The sequence below is a fragment of the Penaeus japonicus genome, unplaced genomic scaffold (assembly GCF_977035675.1).
Source record: "Penaeus japonicus unplaced genomic scaffold, GWHDUDI00000001_assembly GWHDUDI00000022, whole genome shotgun sequence".
NCBI lineage: Eukaryota > Metazoa > Arthropoda > Malacostraca > Decapoda > Penaeidae > Penaeus > Penaeus japonicus.
The window spans coordinates 8,026,469-8,031,468 of record NW_028234424.1 but is presented as its reverse complement, the minus strand read 5'-3'; the positions used below and the strand labels follow the sequence as shown (position 1 = coordinate 8,031,468).

Below are 5,000 nucleotides of genomic sequence, written 5' to 3'. Positions count from 1 at the left end.
CTAATGTCGCTGGCATACGGGACCATAACCCTATGAGAAGCACCAGAGGCTTGCCGTACAGCTGCTAGTGGTCGCTGGGTCAAACTATATATACGATGTTAGCACTCTAGTCTAAGGTTTAAGGTCTACCATAACCGTCTAACGTCAAAACTTGGTAAAGGAAAGTTTTACTTGCCATTATTTGGTTCTGTACGCTGTTTGCATCTATGAACCTGTGGAACTATATTATATCAGGCATAAAATGATCATCTGAAGTGCAGCTTACTCTAGTCAAATCATCGCGAAGCTTCTACGCACTCACGACGTTAAAATGGACTTGTGCAGGACAATGTTGCAAACAAAACTGGAGACATGAAAGACCAAATCTACAGGACAACAATGACTCCGTTCTCACACAGCCAACCTTGTGTTTCGCGGTGACGTTAGCTCGCTTATCCTTTTGCTTCAAAGGGAACGGTCCCGTGTGCCCAGAGTCCTACTGTTGAACTAACCTTACAACCATGACGTGTTCGGAAAAAAGAATCCACGTAGGTTTTAGTGCTTAAAGGAAGTGTGTACTTTTATGAATTATTTTGATATACACAATACATTGGCAGGTCTTGTTGGACTTGAATAGTTACCCCGTGAATTTCATTTTTCCGACAACGTCACTTGATGGATCGGTCAAAATGTCTATCTTGTAGCATGTGGTGTACCAAGGAAATTAACTTTTGGCTTTCAGTTTTATATTACTGATTAAAATTTATGTACATACATATATTTTTACATACATACATACATACTTACATATATACATACATATATATATATATATATATATATATATATATATATATACATATATGTTTATATATATATATATATATATATATATATATATATATATGCATATATATATATATATAAATATATATATATATATATATACATATACATATATATATATATATATATATATATATATATATATATAATATATATATATATATATATATAGATGTATATATATATATTTATATATATATATATATATATATATATATAGATATATATAATATAATATATATATATATATATATATATATATATAATATATACAGTATATATATAAATATATCCAGTAAATAGCATATCTTTTTAGGAAATGTGTATCATGATACAATTTAATGACATTTTGACCGATGGTCCTAGACTGTAATTTCTATCATGTTATTTTCTTCCGTTTGTTAGCATTAGACTATAACACACATGAATATCATGCTTAGTTGGTATTATATGATAAAACTGCAACAATTATCTTAGACCAGATCACATGTCATAAAGGAATTTTATTCCATGCTTCGCAGTCAAACAAAATTGATAAATTTTAATGTTGCTGAATGAACATAGCCTCCCAAATAAATCAATGAATGAATAATCAAATTTCCTAGATTATATAGTCTTCGCGTCTCTTCCGGCCACGTTCACCTCACACTTACCTCCTGTCTCGTGTAAGTATATAGGTTTGACACGCAAGACTAGCCATTCACGAGCATAATACTCTGCTTTCTATATCCCACGGCGAGAAAGTCTGGCCTTCACACGCAACACACATTTGACGCCACACACACCACGCTATAGGCAGAAGTCACACTTTTTTTTTCACACGCATCCCAAGCCACTTCATGTGTTATTTGCAAAAGTTACACATTTCACACTCAACATTTTATACACGTCGCACATTATATAGACAGAAGCACTCTTTACACAGCTTAGAGATTTTCATTTTAGTCGCATATTTTACACAATTCACACATATTACACGCGACACTTTGCACAATTCACACAGTTAGCATGCACCTCTTTGTACAATTCACACGTTTTACACACACACACACACACACACACACACACACACACACACACACACACACACACACACACCCGCCTTCGAACAATTTACATGTTTTACGCGAAACTCTCGTCTTTAGCCAGGCTATTTACACAAATCACACATTTCCCACAAAGTGTAGTTGAGGAATCACCTCAAAGGGGAGTTAAGTGAATTATCTTGCAACAATGCACATTCCTGTTGAATTACGCGTTAGAAAATTTGCATTGACTGTATAGATTAGAGTGAAATGTCGATTTCTATAATATTGGAGGACTAACACTATTCTGAAGGTGGTGCCTAGTAAGAGTTATCATAGAAAATATATCAAACAATGGTATATTCATTACAGATACATTATGACAAATAATAATGACGACGATATTGGGTAGATGGATGGATGGATGAGTGAGTGAGTGCGTGGGTGAGTGAGTGAGTGAGTGAGTGGGTGAGTGAGTGAGTGAGTGAGTGAGTGGGTGAGTGAGTGAGTGGGTGAGTGAGTGAGTGGGTGAGTGAATGAGTGAGTGAGTGGGTGAATGAGTGAGTGAGTGAGTGGGTGAATGAGTGAGTGAGTGAGTGGGTGAATGAGTGAGTGAGTGAGTGGGTGAGTGAGTGAGTGAGTGGGTGAATGAGTGAGTGAGTGAGTGAGTGAGTGAGTGAGTGAGTGAGTGAGTGGGTGAATGAGTGAGTGGGTGAATGAGTGAGTGAGTGAGCAAGCAAGCAAGCAAGCAAGCGAGCGAGCGAATGAGTGAGTAAGTAAATGAATGGGTGGATGGATGGATAAATGAATGAATGAATGGGTGGATGGATGGATGAATGAATGAATGGATGGATGAATGGATGGATGAATGAATGAATGGATGGATGGATGGATATGAATGGATGGATGAATGAATAAATGAATGAATGGATGGATGAATGAATGAATGGATGGATGGATGAATGAATGGATGGATGGATGAATAAATGAATGAATGGATGGATGAATGAATAAATGAATGAATGGATGGATGAATGAATGAATGGATGGATGAATGAATGAATGGATGGATGGATGAATGAATGGATGGATGGATGAATAAATGAATGAATGGATGGATGAATGAATAGATGATTGGATGGATGAATGGATGGATGGATGGATCGTTGGATGGATGGACAAATGCATAATGAATGAATGGAAAAATTAATAAAAAAATGAATGATTCATCTACTGCCTCAAGCTAGAAATCAATACAAAACGACCCTAACTCGAACAGAAACACACCCAATCTAAATGAACAGATGAACAAAAACGATCGTGAATATGCAGATAGATGAATAAACAAAGAAAACAAACAACCACAAGGGTTCCCTCAAAAGCAGCAAGCCATCTTCGGGAGGGCAAGCGTGATCACCCATACTGATCTTACAGCAAGACTTCGCGTGTTGGAAGAGCGGCGAGGCAACGGGAAAGACCGGGCCTTTTGTTAGCGCGAGGTGCCCTTCTTCCTCCATGAACACGCCAGGAGATGTGCATTGTGCATGTGTGTCTGTTATATATTCGCGGTTGGCGTGTGTTTGTTCAAGTGCGGGCGTTCTCAGGTCGCTGCTTGGATGCATCTATACATATATCCTGAACACGGGTGTATCTCTTATATATATATATATATAAATATATATATATATATATATATATATATATATATATATGTTTGTATGTATGTATATATGCATATATATACATATATATATATATATATATATATATATATATATATATGTATATATATATATGTGTGTGTGTGTGTGTGTGTGTGTGTGTGTGTGTATGTGTATACACACACACACTCATACACAATATATATATATACAGACACAACACATACACACACACACACACACACACATATATATATATATATATATATATATATATATATATATATATATATATATATATGTGTGTGTGTGTGTGTGTATGTATATGTGTATGTGTGTGTGTGTGTGTGTGTGTGTGTGTGTGGTCGTGTGTGTGTGTGTGTGTGTGTTGTGTGTGTGTGTGTATGTATGTATGTTTCATTGCATATGTATATATATATGTATATGTATATGCGCGCACACACACACACACATGTACACACAGACACACACACACACACATGTACATGTATACACACACACACACATGTACACAACACACATGTACACCTAAACACATACACACACACACACATACACACACACACACACACACACACACACATCACACAAACACACACACACACACTTACACCTACACACACACATACACCTACACCTACACACCCACACACACACACATACATACACTTACACCTACACACACACACACACACACACACACACACACACATTCACACACTCAAACTTAGTTGATTCGGTTCATAATCTGAGTCAGTTTGCTGAATCTGATACGACGCGAACGATAAATAAATAAATGAATAAATATCATGGAAAAGTAATTTTCCCTAAAAGGTTCACCCATGTTTAATGAACAGCAAAGTGACCAACCTAAGGAGTATTTTTTCGTCATGCAACGTAACAGTATTTCCAAGAGGAGTAATTTTGGAGTAAGTTTGTCAGTGGCGAGATTTCTGAGTGTATTATTTGGAAGACATTGGAAGTTTATAGAGAATGCAGTGTGTGAGTGAATAAAAAAGCCAAACACAAAGAAGAGGGAGGAAATGCAATGCAGTGACACGGAACAGAACAAGTGGGAGAGCCCTGAACGGCGCCTCCGAAGCAGAACATCTCCGGAGAAAAAGGTAAGTGAGGGAGACAAAAAAAAACAATAAGACAAAAGAGACCAGGAAAAGAACGAGAGAACACGAAGCACGGAAGAGGAGAGCGCCGCGGGCACAGGCCCACGGCGGCGGCTGTCACGTGTGTCCCAAAAGGTGTGAGTGGTTAAGGTAAGCAAGAGATGAAAGCCAACACCGGGCGAGACCGAAGGGCCAAACGCCACCGCGGCGCCGCGTCCTCGGGCGGGCGCGTGTTCTGCCGTCGACCGTGGCTTCGGCGGAGGTCGAGGGCGACACGCGAGCCTAAACGGACGCGGGACCTCGAGTGGAGTGAAGCCTCGTCTGAGGGCAGAGACACGTGGGAAACT

General features: G+C 38.2%; 1 protein-coding gene across 1 annotated transcript in view; it reads right to left on the bottom strand.

The window, feature by feature from the left end:
- LOC122249617 (voltage-dependent calcium channel subunit alpha-2/delta-3) overlaps positions 1–5,000 on the bottom strand; it is a 75,813-nt gene that overhangs the window by 38,199 nt on the left and 32,614 nt on the right. The window lies entirely within an intron of this gene.